Source organism: Temnothorax americanus, unplaced genomic scaffold (genome assembly GCF_048541705.1).
Source record: "Temnothorax americanus isolate GAGA-0224 unplaced genomic scaffold, ASM4854170v1 Scaffold170, whole genome shotgun sequence".
In the NCBI taxonomy this organism is placed as follows: domain Eukaryota; kingdom Metazoa; phylum Arthropoda; class Insecta; order Hymenoptera; family Formicidae; genus Temnothorax; species Temnothorax americanus.
Window position 1 is genome coordinate 40,871 of NW_027509308.1, and position 19,674 is coordinate 60,544.

A 19,674-nucleotide genomic window follows, 5' to 3' on the forward strand; every position below is an offset into this window, starting at 1 on the left:
GCATGCGCGAAATAAAGCAGTAAGGTCTCACTTCTCTCTCTTCGTCATCTCTCTTTCCTACTCGTTTAGTCCATATTGAGGTTAATTTAACGCAGTTGGCGCGAGATACAACCATGTCTGTTAGTTTCAATAAAAATCATGCAGAATTATTGTTAACAATGTACAATGTCATGCAATGCGCGCGTAAAAAAAATGAAAGAAATTAAAAAATATTAAAAAATATTACATATATAATATATGAATCCGTTAATGATGCAAAATAATGATATATAAAATACTAATATATGAAATATTATACTAATAATATAACAGTATGTTATATAAATAAATAAATAAATAAATAAATATATATATATATATTATAAAAGTCAGGAATAAATGTAAAAAATAAGTATATAACATATATAATATATAGAATAATTTTCTCGCATAAAGGTATACACACAAAGAAATTATGTAAACATTTTAAATTAATATAACACTTTTTAGATTAAATGTATACATTTATATATTTTTATAAAATATGTCACATTTTACAATATATTATTTATTAAATATATTATACATTTTGTGTGTGTGTGTGTGTGTGTGTGTGTGTGTGTGTGTGTGTGTGTGTAGTAATAAACTCAATTTTTTAATGATACAATAATATGTGGTCAATATATATTGATAAAATTTTTACATTTTATTTTATAACATATATGTAGATAAATTTTTACAAATAATGAATATATATTATTGAAAACTTTACTGATAATGCTAAGCTATTGCACAAAAGAAATTGCATTAATAATATTAAAAACTTATTAATATTAAAAACTAAATATATGTATAATTTGCGCATTGTAATACTAATAATACATAAACTTCTTCAGCTTCTTAAGTTATGTGTTAATTTAAATTTAATTTTTCTAATATTTTTATAATAAATGCAAAAATAGCTTACATATTATTGTTTTCATTTTTCATTGATACTACATCTGTTGATACTGTAGAAGCTGTAGTACTGCTGTAAAATAATTTATTTTTAATTATTTTATATTACTATCAAAAATATTTTTAAATATCAAAACTAGATTTTTCCAAATAAAAAGTAATTAAAACTAATATAAATGAAAACTTACTTATTATTGGTAAACTCCAAACATCTTGTTGGTACAGCATCTGGATGAAGGCGAGCTCGACTTATGACGATTTTATACTGATTTTCTTCAAAATCATGGCACAATCGACAATTGCGGTGAGCATACTCGGAATCTTTTGGTATTAAATCCAATTTTCTGCATGCTTGAACCCATGCCAACCACCTGTGTATGTCAGAATAATTAATTAAATTACGCAAATAATGAAATAATGATGTAAACAATTATTAAAATAGTATTGTACCTATCATGTTCTTTTGAAAAAAGGAAGAAGTGTCGTTTTTCCACATTTATGGTGCTCATACATCCTGTCACTGCACACCAATGACTTTTTTTTTTAACGCCTTTAATAGTTTTTTTCATTTTCTAATTCCTTCTCGTAGCAAAAAATCTGAAACAAAGCTAAGATCAAAGTGTTCTAAAAAAAAAAGGAAACCTGTATAAAATTTATACAGGTTAACTTTCCTTTCTATACTTCCAATACACAAATTACTTCACAATCACTTCACAAATCTCTTCACAATCACACACTTTACAATCACACAATTTACACAATTTTTTCCGACTTTTATCAAGTCACTCTATAGCTGTCTATAGCATTTTAACGCCTTAGGCATTTAAATGTGCCTCTAAATCCGTTAGAAAAGAAAAGACAGTAAGAAGAAAAGAGACAGAAATAGTGCTTTATTTCGCGCATGCGCAATCCGTTTTGGCCAACACGAAATCAGAGGAGTTGCGCTACTATATAGTGCTCGGGGTATAAATAGGGGACTCGAGCCGACTCGGGTCACCAGTCCTGTCCGACTCCTGTTCCCGACACGACCGCTCTCCGAGACCGCTTCACCACGTTGGGCGCTCCCAACGACTTCCTCCGTACAGAGAACGGGTGCTCCCGTTCTCTCCTAGGCGCTCCCAGGGTACGGGCCTCCCCAGCTGGGTGCTCCCGGTTGGTATTACCTGCCCTTTCCTGCCTCTGGGTCGGGTGCTCCCGACCCTTTCCGCCGTACGGAAGACGGACGCTCCCGTCTTCAAGCCGGGCGCTCTTGGTGTACGGGCCGCTCAGTTGGGTGCTCCCGACTGAGCTCCTGACCAACCTACCTGCCCGCGAATCCGCAAAGCAACCGTGCCTCCGCGCCGATACGCGAATCCGTAAGGGAACCGTGCCTCCGTACTTGCCCGCGAATCCATCAGGCAGCCGCGCCTCCGCGCCTGTCCGCGAGTCCGTCTCCATCTGACCGCGTCTCAACCCGGCACACGTATACTGCGGCTCAACGGAGCAACACACACACACACATACACGCATCGACACTCACGCCCTTCATCAAACTGTATTGTAAATAGTGAGAATAAATAGCTTTGTGTAAAACCAACCAGTGTCTCCACGTTTCCTCACCCTGGCCTGGCGAGCGAATTCCGAGCGAGAAAACGCGAACGTTACATGGCGCCCGAACAGGGACCTGATCCGTGAGACACTGGTTTGTTCTCCCATCTAACTCATGAAGAGCTGGATCTATCAATTATCGAAAGCCGAGTTGGCGGCTGAATTAGAAAGGCTGGGGGTCGACCCCAGCGGCTCGATTGATACTTTCCGACACAGACTACGAGATTTCGTGGACGCTAACCCGGAGTACAAATACTCCTTGAAGAAGGACGAGCCGGAGGACATAATGGCCGATGACCAAACGAACGATCGGCCCGACCCGGTGAAAGTCATGGATCAATCCGGAAGTGCGGATGCCACTTCGACGGAAAGGACCCACTCGCGTTCCTAGAACGAGTGGAGGAATTACGCCAGGGATACGGTACTCCGGAGACCAGCTCCGACTGTGACTACCGGAGTAGGTAAGCTACGTTTGTTCCGATCCGGGGATCTGAGGGGGGTGAGGGGGGGGCCGCGGGCGGGGAGGGACCACGTTTTTCGTGCGCCGCGGGAGGGAGGGGGAGAGGGGAACCGCGTTTTTTGGGCGACCGCGTTTTCCGGCGCCGCGGGACGAGGGGGTCCGCGTTTTCCGGCGCCGCGGGGCGAGGGGTCCGCGTTTTCCGGCGCCGCGGGGCGACCGCGTTTTCGCCGCGGAGCGGGGCGAGGGGGTCCGCGTTTCGCCGCGCCGCGGAGCCCGCGTGACACGGCACGCTCCCGCTCGCGTTATCTCTCCCTCGCACGCTCGCTTCCGGCCCCCGTTCGCGCGCGTCTTCTCGTTCGCGCGGTCTCTCTCCCCCGTTCGCGCATTCTCGCTCAGAAATTATGCAAAAACTACAAATAGAAAATTTGCTTACCATCGCTTGATTTCAACCTGAAACCCCTGGCTCTTGAGTCAGACACCTTCGGCAATTTGCAACACAACAATGATTTTATACAAAATATTTATAAAGTTTTGAACACAGATAAGTTAGAAAGAAGCAACACATGAAAGAAGCTGTAAGCATAAACTGCAGTTTTATTGATATGCAATACAGACAGCCTTCGGACACCATGTCTTTGCCACGTAGCACTATCAATCACAAACAGTGCAAACTGAACAGAGATTATACATGGTATTATTTGATGTAGTGGGCCTCCACACGACGCACAGAATAAACTCTCGATCAGTATATAGGCGCGGGTGTCATGTTTTCGCTCAGCGTGCAACATTGAGAATAATCCACGTAATCTCACAGTACACGGTGCACAAAATTTTACATTACCAGAAGTAAAATAAAAGTATGTGCAACACATTTTTTTCAATTCATCTAAGGCATTCACTTCAGCCTGGTTTAATATTCGGAAAATTACTTCCGAAACATCCTCAAACCTTTCACTGTCGTAACACGAATCGTTTGACAAAATTGTATCATCATCATCATCATCATCAACAATTTCTTGTTCATGTTCATGTTCCAGTTCATTTATCTTAATGTCCATTTCTTCAGGCACTTCCATTTCTTCATCGTTTGCTTCAACTTCCATATCATGTCCATCAAACTGCAATTCTTCGAAATCCATTTTTACAGAACGTTGTATGCCTCAAAAGGCGCAATACACGATGCTACTGTTAAAATCACACAGTGCAGACAGTACAAACAGTCGCGACACTTGAAATTTTTCGACAAGACAAACACGTCCGAACACTATCAAGTATGCCAACCGACTCTTACTTCCAGTTCTCGACTACTAAGCGTACCTTCAAATTCATCCTTCTACATCTCACAATTGTAACATCGTTTGTATATCATATCTAATTTCATCTCAGCATCCATACAATTGCGCCTTCCGAAAAATCTGCGATGTGCAGTTTTGCACGTGTGCAATGATGTCACCGCGAGACACGTATGTTCTCGAAAACGATATCGCGCCATTGACTTTCGGTGATTTGATCTGTAAAACTGCTATTGAACCGCGATCAAACAGCTATCAAACAGGTATTGAACCGCTATGAAACAGCTATCAAACAGGTATTGAACAGCTATCAAACAACTAAACCCTAATGAAAATTCTCTTATGAGAACTCATACGATCTCTCTTACGAGATCTTAAATGAAAACGCATATGAGATATCCAACCAAAACATCATATGACAGCGCATACGAGATCTCAATCAATATTGCATATGAGATATCATATAGTATCACATATGAGATATCATTTAATATTATTAAAAAATTTTTATATGACATCGCATACAATAGGGCTCTGCGTTCAGAAACGTCACCCGGGTACACACGGGTATGTATACTCACTCGCTGAGATAGAAAGAGAAGGAAGTATACTCGTACGCTCTCGGGTGACGTTCTGAACGCAGCCTATCACATGCGATGCCATGTAAAATTGCATGTAACATCTATTTCTTATATAAAGTGTAACATAAATCTAATGAAAATACATTTAGCTGTAATATTTTTTTAACTATCATTTTATATCATAAAAGATATATTTCATATGATATAGGAAAATAAGATCTAATGTATAATATAATGCAATTTATGACGGTTTCATTAACAAATTTGTTTCAAAAAAATATTGTTGTGGATATATTTATATTTAATTATTTTTTATAATTGAAAGAATTTATGAAAAAAGAAAAAAATTAAACACCCAATATAATGTAAGTATAAATTTATTAATTTTCAAGAAATGCATAATTTCAAGACAAACAAATTATCTCTCATTAGTATTTAACATAAAGTATATCTTTCTTAGCAAATTACTATTATCTGTAAACATTGCAAATGAGATTGATTAAAAACATTAACATATAACCCACTACCATATTGTTTTTAATTGGTACTAATACTTATGATGTATAACATCACATTTTAAAATCATGTACGTACAATTATTATGAGAATGACTAGTACAGTTATCTCTGCGTCCCTTCCGTTGCATTTATTAAACGTAAAATTCCATTTAACTGCAGTTAAAAAAAAAATAAAATTAAATTAAATTGTTATGGTTTTCTCTTTCATTTTGCACACGCAACGTTTACTTCAGCATAAAACAGCCTTTAGTTTGTATCCTCTTCAGTCGTACTTTTTTTACGTATATCTGGTACGAACAGACTTTGGTAGATAACTACATACTGATTATGATAATACACGCGCTCTGGCCCGAGGACTCTGTGTGGTCTAAAACAAGCGAATGGGTTTTTTTCACTAAAGACGATGTCTATGTACACAAAAAAGACATACGATGTGTTTTATATACTCACTATAAAATAATACAATATAAAACTTTGGTAACAAAATATAAGAACTTAAATAAAAACTTTTTCATAATCTAATTTTCGGATATCTCGAATTTTATATCCGATGTGTTTGTTCATATAACGAAGAATTCTTTTTTTCTTTGTAGAATGATGAAATATTTCGTCAAGGTAATCTTTAAATAATTCTAAAATAAAATTGAATTATTTGAAGTGTAATGTATCATTATTCGATTTGCAACTGAAAATCAATACTTACGACGCAAATTTTTATATTTTTTTGGCGTAAAGCATTTTCGAGGGGATCTTTGGTACAGCTCAGTTGTTACTTTTGATTTTTTAAAACATCTGTTTACCAAATAATATTTGCCCAAAAATATTACGAGTAGTTCTCGTAAAAACACCCAGTGGCTACGGTGTTTAATGTACTCCCAGAATGCCAGTTGTATCATCTTGCCACATCCAATGTAAATCTAGATAAACAATTGTGAACATAAATATTTCAATTAAATATTTATAAATAATTGCTTAATATAAAACTGGGATACCTCATCTCCTTCAATTTCATATAACTGTCTTCCTTCTTCATTTGCATGGAATGCAGGACAAATGAAAAAATAAATAACTCTATTATGTAATACTTATTTCATTATATGGTAGATCTATTTCTATATATATATGACCTTCTAGTTAATTATTATCAAGTCAGTATTAGGTATTTATTTATGAAGAAAGATCGGTTTGGTTACAAAATTTATAAACACAGTTTATGGTATATATATATATATAGGTATAAGAAATAGTTGCTTGTTACGTATACAATGTACATGCAGATGTAGTAGTAATACCATTTCTTGGCTGCTTTCGCAACGTGGGTCATTTTGATCGGCTTATTACTTATTTCTTTTAACTTTAGCGTACATTATGCTTTAATATTTGATGCGGACCCCAAATGCAGAAACATGTCAAATTAATTGTACAATTAATACTTATTATTTTTTCAATACAAATTAGAAATAAATCCAACACTCACCAACAGACGATAAAACTTGACCCGGTGAAAAATGAAATTTATCTGTACTGCCTTCATATTTTTTTATATAAAAAGGTTCATTAATATAGTCTTTTTCTATATCTAAGTTTGAAACGTCTGTTATTGGCACACATAAAATTTTCTTTGATTCATCACCAAAAAATCTGATGGCCACGTGCATTGTATTACTTTCGTCAGCCATAACCTATGAATAAAAAATCTTAGTTTACATATGAGTTACATATGATTTCGTACAAGTTTCTATATATTATGACTGCAATATTAATAAAATGTTATACTTACGGATTACTTTAATGAAAATGCTTAATCAAAATTTCCATAAAACAATCGTTACAAACACACGTATAACTTCGCGCATTCATCGGGTGGCTTTTGGTCCGGACGTTCGTGCACGATGCCACGATCTCGTGTCGTGCGCAGACGACGACTGAGTCAGTTCGTTTGTTCTTTTTCGAAGAACTTTCTGAACTGGTGCACACTAGTGCAATAATATATTGCACTAGTTCAGGAAGTTCTTCGAAAAAGAACAGACGGAGGGACAGTGCTCTGTAACCTTAACCTCACAGCGACGAGCACCCGACCACACCCGACTCACTCGCACGCAGCGGTTCTTAATTCGCGCGACACAGCGAATATTAAGACATACGAATATTAAGAAAAGAAACTTGTTTTCCAAGAAATTTCTTCAAGGTTTCTCTGTAATCGCGTAAGTATTTTTATGTGTATTTTCGGAAACCGGGTATAAAAACAACATAACCGAACGATCTGCAGATGGCAGAACAAGCCTGCGATCAACTGGACGCTACAAATGCTTGGAAGCATTTGTTTCTCCTTCCATTATTGTACAAAAATTTACCCTTTCATAAAATATGGAACAGAAACTTCGATTGGGCTATAAACATTATTTGCGCTTTTGCCGTATTCAAGACATTAGTCCAAGGATTTTAAGAAGGCAAAATTACAAGCGTAAAAAGAAGAGTTGTTAAACGTGTAAGTTGTTCTGTGTGTGTCTATTTGTAGATTTTTATTAGTTAATTTAATATAGAAATTTAATATAGAAGTTCATTTAATACAAATTATTTCTTAGCAGTTACTGAACATATTCATCACTTATATCAATTTATACATGTGCTAGTTATTACAATCGCTCATAATTAAGTGGCTGTGTAATGTAAAGTAGTACTTGTATAAAGATGCTAAATAATTACTGAGATTTGTAATTACTTCAGTTTCTTATAAATTTATTACAGATTTCTGTATTTAATAAAATGCCATTTACATATGTAATATAATTGCTCCATATATATTACAATTGTGTAACATGTTATTCATTCGTAATCTCCAAAATGTACAGTATTATTAATGTTTAAATATTAATATTGTATATACACAATAATTTAATTACACTTAATAATGTCTTACTTATTCAGAGTGTCAGTTGTAAAGATGTTCCCCAAAATATGGATACAGAAACACCAAGTAACGTAAACAGTGAATCTTCTGTTGTAAATGAAGTCAATACTGACCTACAAAAATTCAATGGCAGTGATGCAAACATCAACACAGAAATATCTGAGGTTTGTATTATTCTTTTTAGTATATTCTCCTATTAATATATATATCAATATATATATATCAATATCTAGAGAGATAACGTATAATATATTATATGTATAATATAATATATTATACATTATGTCAAGAAAATTTTATATATAAAATAACTAAATAAGTTAACGTAAAGTCAATATTATATGTCAATTATCTGCTGTTCTACATACATGATTTATGAAAAGCTGACAATTTGTTTTTAACGATGAAACTTTATCTAAAAAAGTTTTCAAAAAACAAAAGTATTTTTAAATTTGCACATATTTTACTAAAAAAAAGTTTTATCTTAAAAAAATGTATGTACCTACTATTTAGTAATAATAAAATTATTAGTTGATATAAACAAATTTTATTAATTATTATATTTTAAAATTATTGAAAATCTTACAATCTATAAATTGACTTTTGGATTGCACATTTTCTTGAAAATAATTCATTGTAAAGTTTCTAAAACTTGTTTTTCTGTCTACATGTTTTTGTTGCCTCATTTATTTTTGTTTTTAATTAAAAGATAACAAATTTCAGGATCTTTTCACAATTTTTTTCATTATTTTAATTTCATAATTTCTTAAAAGTTCGAAAGTAATGAAATAACAAAGGATAAAGCATATTCTTAGGAAGAAAGAGGTATATTCAAGCTATTGTAATTGTTTTCGAAAACCTCTATAATAATGAAAACCTCTGAACACACACACACACACATACACACACGCACACGCACATAAAAGCATGCACATTGATACGTTCCCATACACGTGCACGAGTATATATACACATATGTCGTTAAATACCTAGTATACTTTTGGAATTTGGATAAATGTTTCATTTATAATTGAAATTAAACATTTAAAGTTTAAAGTATTTAAAATGTATTACACTTCTATAACATTTTTTTTCAGATTAATTGCTCAAGAAATGAAATGATGGAGTGTGATTTAGATTTATTACACGATTTGAGAAACGATGGCAGTGAGGAAGACAAAGATATTCTTCAATCACACTGTTTACAAGATCTTATGTCGAATCCAGAATTTTTCAGTTGCATTCAAATACCTGTGAATAAATCACCAGCTGAAGTACTTTTAATGGTTCTGGAACATGTTTTGAAATATAAAGCATCATTAACAGAAATATTAAGTATTTTGCAACTTATTAATATAATTTTCTCACGGTTAATACTCCCTTATGCATGGTCGATATTAGACAGGATTTTAAACCCAAAACGTACATTAAAATATCATGGAATTTGTCCCAATTGTTGTGCATATATGGGCAGTATAGATAATTGTAAATGTTTTGTGACTTGCAATGGGTGTTCCGAAGTTATCGACTTCAACGGTCCATCATCTTCTAATATTTTTCTTATAATCGATCCGTCAGAAAAAATTAAACTTCTTATAGAAGAAAATCAATCATATTACAATTACGTTGTAAAAGAAAGAAAGTATAGTGGAAAAATTACAGATATTTTCGATGGAAAATGTTACAGATCATTTGTGAAAAAATTACCTACTAATGAGAGACACAGTTACGCAACCACAATCTTCAATACAGATGGGGCACCTCGATTCGAATGCTCGCAATATTCTATATGGCCAATGTATTTACAAGTTAATGAGCTTCCAGTCGAAATTAGATTAAAGTCAATTATCACTTGTGAAATCTGGTTTGGTAAAAATAAACCGAATATGGCAGCTTTTCTACAGCCTTTTACTCAAGTTATGGAGCAACTGTATACAACAGGCGTTCAATGCAATATTAATAATGAAGTACGCTTAATCAAAGTGTATGCGTTAATCTGCTGTGTCGACTCAGTTGCAAGGGCTCCTATGCAAGGAATTAAATTATTTAACGGTAGATATGGATGCAACTGGTGTCTACACAAAGGAGAATGGTATGAAGGTTCTACAAGATATCATATTCTCCAATCACGTCCAATCCAAAGAACTGTGGAAAACATGATTGAGTCTATGGAAAAGATTACAAACGAAGAGTTCATTGATGACGTAAACGGAGTGATAGATGTTTCACCCCTTATAAATCTATCAAATTTTGATATAGTAAAAGGCTTTGTCCCTGATTTCATGCACTGCTATCTGGCAGGTGTTGGGAAGCAAATAACTAAACAGTTTCTGAATATTATACCAAAGTCCACAGTACAATTACTTAACACAATGCTTCTAGATATAAAAGTTCCCCATCAATTAGGACGGTCAACGAGATCTTTTGAGGATATAAATCAATGGAAGGCAAAAGAATGGGAAAACTTCATTTTATATTACAGCTTGCCGTTGTTTAAATTTGCTTTGGAAGAACGACTGGTAAAATATTGGATTTTAATTGTAGATAGCTTACACTCATTACTAAAATGTGAGATTAAATTTGAAGAATTAAACAAAGTTGATGAAGATTTACACAAATTTGTGTATTTAACAGAGAAGCTATTTTCAAAGAAGTCAATGACATACAATATCCACCAGCTGCTTCACATCACTGAAAGTGTTATGAATTGGGGACCACTATGGTGTCACTCTACTTTCCCTTTTGAGTCAGCAAATCACGATAGTCTTCAAGCCATTCATTGTGCTAAAGGTGTTAACTTGCAGATTGTTCGTTACATAAACATGCAGGAAAGTGTACACATTTTACGTAATCACATATATACTAACGCTTCACCATTGGTAATAGCTTATTGTAAAGAGATTACTACGAGAAATATTAAAAACAGCTGTAAATTATCATCGATAACTTATTTAGGAAATGGAACAATTACTGATAAAGATATTGCACAACGTTTTGGAATGTCAGTGTTTACTGTAACATATTGCAGAGCTATAAAAGACGGTTGCCTTTATTCATCATCAGAAAAGAACAATAAACGTTCTGACAATAGTTTCGCATTGTTGTCAGATAATACGTTTATCCGGATAAATACTTTCTTAGTTGACAATACAACTAATAAAGAAATTACTCTTTGTAATATTGTCAACACATCAGCTCCTTTATGTAAATTTATAAATTCCGTACGTAATATTGGCAATGAAATTATAGGAATAGAAACCAGTAAAATTGTTCAAGTTTGCGTATTTATAAAAGTAAATATGAATTATTATATTTGTACATTGCCAAATTTGTATCATTATTAATACCCTATTAAACTGCACTTTTTAATCAATTGCGTAATAACATGTAAATATTAATCTTTGTAAATACAAAAATGTATTTTTTAAATATACTTTCAAATAAATTAAAATAAAATTATTGTTTATTAATTTAGACTTATAGTTTTCAGAATAAAAAAATTTCAACTTTGGCAACAGCCGGGATTTAATTGCACATTTCGGGCCGATTCTCGAGGCGACGCCGACGCCTACACCCCCATTACCGCTCGAGGCTCAGCGGCCGAGCCGCCGATCGCTCACGTGACGCGTAATCTCAGGCGAAGTATTCTCGCTATTTGTAGAATAAATTTCAATATACTTTTGTGTTATATGATTCACGCTTGTTAAAGTGTAAAAAATTGAAATTTATACATGTAATATGTAATATGTATATAATGTATATGAGGTACAAGAGGGTGGCAGTGTGGTCTTGTGGTAAAGCGCCAGACTCGTAATCCCGAGGACCCGGGTTCGAGTCCACCTGACCACAGGAATTTTTATATTCCAAACTGCCACCCCCCGCACGAGTGGGGCTCGTGCGGAGAAACTGGGCTATCTTTCGGAGGAGACATGGAGAAATTAAATGTACTTCTTTGTATTTAGAAGTATAAAAAACTTCATATAAAGCTCTTTCTCCAGTGCCACTGCTCGCTCTTGGCAATTCTGATACAGTTGTCTTTGTATCTGGTCTTGTTCAGAAATTAAATTAAATTAAATTAAATTTGAAATTGGTCGTCAAGCTAGGGGAGCTTGGGAGTTTTTTTATTTTTTATTTTTTTCATATTTTAACAAGCGGCGTTTTTATTAAATTACTAAATTATAAAAAAAAAACTCCCAAGCTCCCCTAGCTTGACGACTAATTTCAAATTTAATTTAATTTAATTTAATATCTGAACAAGATCAGATACAAAGACAACTATGGAGAAAGAGCTTTACATGAAGTTTTTTCTTCTTTTAAATACAAAGAAGTACATTTAATTTCTCCATGTCTCCTCCGAAAGATAGCCCAGTTTCGCCGCACGAGCCCCACTCGTGCGGGGGGTGGCAGTTTGGAATATAAAAATTCCTGTGATCAGGTGGACTCGAACCCGGGTCCTCGGGATTACGAGTCTGGCGCTTTACCACAAGACCACACTGCCACCCTCTTGTACATCACATACATTATATACACATATTACATGTATAAATTTCAATTTTTTATACTTCAACAAGCGTGAATCATATAAAACACCAGTAGATTGAAATTTATTCTACAAATAGCGAGAATACTTCGCCTGAGATTACGCGTCACGTGAGCGATCGGCGGCTCGGCCGCTGAGCCTCGAGCGGTAAGTAATGGGGGTACAAAAAGCGTCGGCGTCGCCTCGGGAATCGGCCCGAAATGTGCAACTAAATCCCGGCTCTTTCTCTATATATTCTCTATAATTCTTTTTTTATATATTAATAATTTATGTTTAAAACTGCAAAAACATTTATGTTAAAAAAATATTACAGCTAAATGTATTTTCATTAGATTTATGTTACACTTTATATAAGAAATAGATGTTACATGCAATTTTACATGGCATCGCATGTGATAGGCTGCGTTCAGAACGTCACCCGAGAGCGTACGAGTATACTTCCTTCTCTTTCTATCTCAGCGAGTGAGTATACATACCCGTGTGTACCCGGGTGACGTTTCCGAACGCAGAGCCCTATTGTATGCGATGTCATATAAAAATTTTTTAATAATATTAAATGATATCTCATATGTGATACTATATGATATCTCATATGCAATATTGATTGAGATCTCGTATGCGCTGTCATATGATGTTTTGGTTGGATATCTCATATGCGTTTTCATTTAAGATCTCGTAAGAGAGATCGTATGAGTTCTCATAAGAGAATTTTCATTAGGGTAGGTTGTGAAGTTTAACGTGCAAATAATGGATTAAGTCGTTTAGGGCTTAAGGAATAGTTTTTCTAAAAGAAATTTAAGAAAGTACGGAATAATGAATTAATAGTTGCACGCGTTAAGTTAAAAAAGTTGGTATGAGTGTGTATAAGGTATATTTTAAACCAAGTCCATTTCTTGGCTTTTTGTAGCTGAAATTAAATAAATCTATAACGATTTCATAAAGAAGAAGACCAATATCTTTGTGTAAAGCTAGCTGAATAGTTTTATGCTTTCAGTATCTTAATTAAAATTCTTAAATAGTGTAACGAACCGCGAAAAAAATCTCAAAACCGCATGTAAACGACACGACATACATATTGCTTGCAACACTGATACGGCTGTAAAATTACGATTAGAGTAGATTGCACATGTAGATAATGTATTTTGCGTAGAAATACGAATTTTCTTTTGTGTCATTGTACAGTTAGTAGTAGATGCACGAATAATAATATGAATATTGTCACTGTTCAAGTAGAAACGCATATATATATATGTCTCACGACAGTATTGATATTATTATAAACTCGTAGGTTTAAGTAAAACGCATGTTAATATTAATGTAGGTAATATCAGTATTGTTCTTAAAGTTTATTACAGATTATATAAAGCAATAGTGTAAAATATAACCGCAACAATATAAAGGAACGTGGATATAACACTCGCATAATTAGATAAATTCGACATCGATCAATCGATTCGTAGTCTGGACCGACGCGCGACGCTCTCGATCAATAACACGGTGTACGGAGAGTTTCACGTGATAAATTCACGTACTCGCGTGATTACAATATTCCCTTTACCCCGGACGCCACCGACCGGGTAGTATAAATACGGGCCCTGCGAGACGGGCCAAGCAGATTCTCTCAGTTCTTATTTAGCTTCGATTTCGAAAGCACCGCGAGTTGAGAAGGACTTAGTCGCGAGAGCGTTGTCGTCCGAAAGGACTTAGTTGCGAGAGCGTTGTCGTCCGAAAGGACTTAGTCACGAGAGCGTTGTCGTCCGAAAGGACTTAGCCGCGAGAACGTTGCACTTCTGAAAAACTTAGCCGCGAGGGTGTACAGATCCGTAATAAACGAAACGCTATCAGCTTTATTAATAAATACTCATTCTACCAGATCATTAAGATTTATCCTTCTTTTACCTTACACTGATTTCTACCGGATACCCGTTGATGCGCGCCTCCCTCAGGGCGTTCTCAACCGATCCTTCCGTCAATGCGCGCCTCTCTCAGGGCGTTTGTGACAGCTCCTTAAATAGATGCGCGCCTCTGTCAGGGCGTTCTCTAAATTTATCTGTTCCTTTCTCGTTCCTAAAAACATACATTAATCTAAATCAGCGAATATATATATGTATTTTACGACTGCCTGCACGTTACCGTAAGGGTGCTTACACACACGCGTCCTCGCAAGAACACTCGCACACACACACGCTTGCATGCGCCTCATTGAGGAAGTAAGTAGAACCAGTCACTATATACATATATAACAAATCCGGAGTTCAGCAAGTTACCACAAGGTAAGTACATTTATCCATCAATGGTGCGATCCAGACGATCAGGACGCGCTCATCAGTTGAAAAGGCTACAGCGAGCCTATTATTCCGGTGGCGATTTTGATCCGCGCGTGCTAAACACCGTTCCGCCACCGGCAGTCAAAACTGACCCTTGCGTAGAATCACCGGTCGTTGCAAATCGGGATCAATCGAGTGGCATGGTCCAAGAGGCACAGTTACCTAAAATAACGAAAATCGAAACGTTAACGCAAAGAATCCGCCTGATACTTAGAGAAGTCAGTGCCAACCCAGTCAAAAATTAAAGAAGAAATTTTTATGTATAGTATACTTACCGTCTCTCCTTGTTTATGTGAGGCACTAACACAATATCGCGAAAGTTCAATTCACTTTTCTCACTGAGTAACCCACCCCGACGTCCGAACGATTGTCTGGACGTAACAATAGCCTCTTAAATAGTCTAACTGTTAGTTCTTTCGCACGTTATTATGTAACATTAGCAAAGACTGAATCAGATTATACGTAAAGTGTAGCTTTATCTTTATTTGTAACTCTATTGTACAATTTCACAGGACATCGAAAAAAAAGAAACGTTTAGATATTCTATAATTTATGTGTAAACAATAAAGAACTTATAGAGATTAAAAACCATTTTAGCAGGATAAACTGTGTTGGCGTACTCTTTCTACATGCGTCCTTCCCCAAGAGCCAAGACTCAAACCAGATCCGTGAAAAATATCGCCACTTTCGTAGAGTTTTTGTACAGTTTTACTTTAGGAATATCGCGAGAGAAAGAAAGACTTCGGAGATTTTTATCTGAATCGATCGACATAAAGAGAGAGCATAGTAAAGAAGTTAGCTTTCGAGAATTTGAACGCATAATACTTTGTTATAATACTATGAGCGAATTAGTTTACGTCACTCTGTCAAATTTTAATATTAAATTACTAATAATATATCAATATCGGTAGTTTAATAATAATAATACATTAAAAAGCGCTCAATTTAAAAGTAGGGCAATCCTAATAAACGACTGTAAAAAAAATTCAAGGTGGAACGCAATGAACAATTCGGTTGCTCTGATATGCTAACTTAATTAAATGGCAAGAAGTACTTCTCAGCGGTAATGACATTTAAGTCTCTTTTAATTGGGTTGTGGCAGGGCGTTTGAGATAACCTGCTCTTCACCCTGCACAGCTGGTACATCTTTACAAACTTAATTAGCAACTATCGCTTATAGCTACAGACTTATTAGCCTGTATATTTATTTATTTCAGTATAAAATAATTTTTAAAACGTTCATATTAATTCTGATTGCAGACAGACCTTCGGGAACACTCGCGCCTTCTTCTTTTAACATGAATAACTAAAAATCTATATTTCTGCTAATTACCGAGTTTATAAATATTTAATCAAAATTATCTGAGTGACTCACAAACCTTTTTAATCACACTTCATAACTCTTCATACAAAATACAAACGATTCCGTATAAAAACTTTTATTAATTTATCTATTTCGGCTAAATGCATGGTGTAAAAATAATTAATTAATTACAATTAAACAAATGACTCACAAACCTTTTCAATTGCACTTCAAAAGTCTTCATACGAAATACAAACGATTTCATATGGTAGATTCTTTCCCGGACATTCATTTCCGGTCAAATACATACGAATTGCTTTGACCAGAGAGACCTTGACTATGTATACGGGCCCTAGAATCGTGGACTCAGGGTGCCATTAGGGTGCCGTCACATCCCTGGTAACCATCTCCGATAGAAAACGATAAAAAAGTTTCTTATCGTTTTTAATACGGTTAGTGAATCGTTTATTTACGGTACTCTATCAGAAACTCACGTTACAAAATACTTGGGATCCTATCGTAAATGTCTTATCAGCTATACATCAGTTTTTATCGTTTTTAATATGGTTAGTGAATCGTTTATTTACGGTATTCTATCAGAAACTCACGTTACAAAATACTTGGAATCTTATCGTAAATGTCTTCTCAGCTGCACATCAGTTTCTATCGTTTTTAATATGGTTAGTGAATCGTTTATTTACGGTACTCTATCAGAAACTCACGTTACAAAATACTTGGAATCCTATTGTAAATATCTTATCAGCTATATATCAGTTTCTATCGTTTTTAATATAATTAGTGAATCATTTATTTACGGTATATTTTATCAGAAACTCACGTTGCAAAATACTTGGGATTCTATCGGAAATTTCTTATTACCTTTATATCGGTCTCAATCAGTTTTTAACATAATTGAAGTTTCGTTTATTCACGATACTCTATAAGAAATTCTCGATACAATACACATGGGCTTGCATCCTAAATTTCTTATTAGTGATGCATTGGTTTCTATAATTTTTAATGGTATTAAAGTAGCTATAATTGTCTTTTTAATATGGTTAATAGTGAACCGTTTATTTACGATGCCCTGTCAGAAAAAAATTGGAAAAATTTGAACGTTCTCAGCTATATATCAGTCAGAACATCTTTAGATGTTTGCTACTCTGCATGCCACCGGATTATAACCGTGTAAAAGAAAAATAAACCGTATCAGAGATCTTTCTATGATAAAAAAAGAACTGCATTTTTTTTTTAAATAATTAAGCTTCTACTTTTGCGACAACAGCACCAGGAAGCCAAGGGCCACAATTTTCACGGTTATTAGAGAAATAAAAACAACATTTACATTAGAAACGTCTTATTTAAAATTGCACTAAAATACAAATAAAATATTTTATTATTTTAATCTTAATAACAAATCACACACACACACACACATAAAAATACTTCGACGAACTTTGTTTTCGAAAATGATAAGTTGTATGTCGGAAAATCCTGATAAGAAACGATAGATGTGTCGGTTCGGTTAAGTCGTATAAATATCGACGAGATGTCTATCGTTTTAACCTTATAAAAACATATGCAAAGTAGAAGGTTTTCAAACAATTCAATTTATATCATTAATATACGATAGAAAACGAACCGATTTGCTGCCGTACAGAAAGTTATAAGTTGTATGTCGGAAAATCCTGATAAGAAACGATAGATGTATCGGTTCGGTTAAATCGTATAAATATCGACGAGATGTCTATCGTTTTAACTTTATACAAACAAATACAAAGTAGAAGGTTTTCAAATGATTCAATTTATATCATTAATATACGATAGAAAACGAACCGATTTGCTGCCATAAAGAAGATGATAAGTTGTATGTCAGAAAATTCTGATAAGAAACGATAGATGTACCGGTTCGGTTAAGTCATATAAATATCGATAAGATGTCTATCATTTTATTCTTATATATCCGTATTAATGCATACGGTAAAATTATTACCATAAATAACGATACATATTATATCGTGTATATACGATTGATTCAGATGGGCAATAATTGTACATATAGAAAACGATTCATAACTATAAAATTTGTATAGTTATTTTCTTATTCGGACCTAAAACGATAGAAACCGATTCGATTCGATTAATGTTTTATCTGTCTTCTAAATATGCAACGATAGAACCGATAAGATACGATTAAAAACGATACAGATATAGCCGTTTTTAATCGTTTTCTATCGGATATGGTTACCAGGGATGGCAGTCAGAAATTCGGAAAACGGAATCTCGGAAAAGTAACGATTTTTGTGACTGGGCTCCCCATGGACTGATATTTCCGGAATAAGTAAAAATTGAAAAAAAATTTTATTGTTTTAAAAGAAAAAAATACTTACCGTAGTAGTAGAGTCTATTAAAAAATAAAGCTTTGACGTATTTTTTATTATACTCTAAAATTATATAGAAATTTCTTTAATTTAAAAATATGTTAAGGTTAGAATGCTATTCAGTTTTCCGTAAAAGTCGTTCCATGGGGAGCTCGGCCCTTGAAAAATCGCACCGATCGAGCTGACTCTGACTCAAATGGAGGATTCACACTGCGTCCGATGTTCGACGTACGACGATCCGACAACCAATAACAGAATTTATTATTAGAGACAAAAATTTCCTATTGGATGTTGGATCGTCGTACGTCGAACATCGGACGCAGTGTGAATCCTCCATAATAATAAATTCTGTTATTGGATGTCGGATCGTCGTACGTCGAACATCGGACGTGATCGGACGCAATGTGAATCCTCTATAAGGGCTCAGTCACAATGAGAAAAATATAGAATAAGATAAAGGAATAAGGAATAAGGCATGTTGTATCTTACTTTAATGTACGTGTACTGAAGTGAGATGCGACATTCCTTTATTCCTTATTCCTTTATCTTAGGGCCGGTATCACAGTCTCCGATTAACGTGATTCTCCGATTAAACTCACTCTGCATCTCTTTCTAACTATCCCCCTAGAAAGAGACAAAAAGTGAGTTTAATCGGAGAATCTAGGGAGAATCACGTTAATCGGAGACTGTGATACCGGCCCTTTTATTCCTTATTTTTCTCATTGTGACTGAAGCCTTGGTCGTACGACGAGCTCTGTCAGGCGTACCGATTGGCTATAAGATAGAGGATTTCTAGAAACACGAGAACTCTCTATCCTGCAGCCAATTAATATGCTTA

At 34.8% G+C, this 19,674-nt stretch overlaps 2 long non-coding RNA genes across 5 annotated transcripts; one reads left to right on the forward strand and one right to left on the reverse strand.

Moving 5' to 3' along the window:
* Window positions 1–5,217: 5,217 nt before the first annotated feature.
* LOC143895983 (uncharacterized) lies at window positions 5,218–7,311 on the reverse strand. 3 transcript variants are annotated; one of them, XR_013256520.1, is made up of 7 exons: window positions 7,155–7,311; window positions 6,852–7,056; window positions 6,646–6,745; window positions 6,367–6,401; window positions 6,078–6,291; window positions 5,825–6,006; window positions 5,218–5,741 (listed from the first exon to the last, which is right to left on the reverse strand). It is a non-coding gene; the product is annotated as an uncharacterized LOC143895983 (long non-coding RNA). The 3 variants fall into 3 exon arrangements; XR_013256519.1 differs by having other exon boundaries at window positions 6,667–6,745; window positions 7,155–7,310; XR_013256518.1 differs by having other exon boundaries at window positions 6,367–6,745.
* A 107-nt stretch (window positions 7,312–7,418) lies between these two features.
* Window positions 7,419–11,605, forward strand: LOC143895982 (uncharacterized). 2 transcript variants are annotated; one of them, XR_013256517.1, is made up of 5 exons: window positions 7,419–7,578; window positions 7,644–7,862; window positions 8,303–8,449; window positions 9,383–10,804; window positions 10,920–11,605. It is a non-coding gene; the product is annotated as an uncharacterized LOC143895982 (long non-coding RNA). The 2 variants fall into 2 exon arrangements; XR_013256516.1 differs by having other exon boundaries at window positions 7,422–7,578; window positions 9,383–11,605.
* The last annotated feature ends 8,069 nt before the right edge of the window (window positions 11,606–19,674 follow it).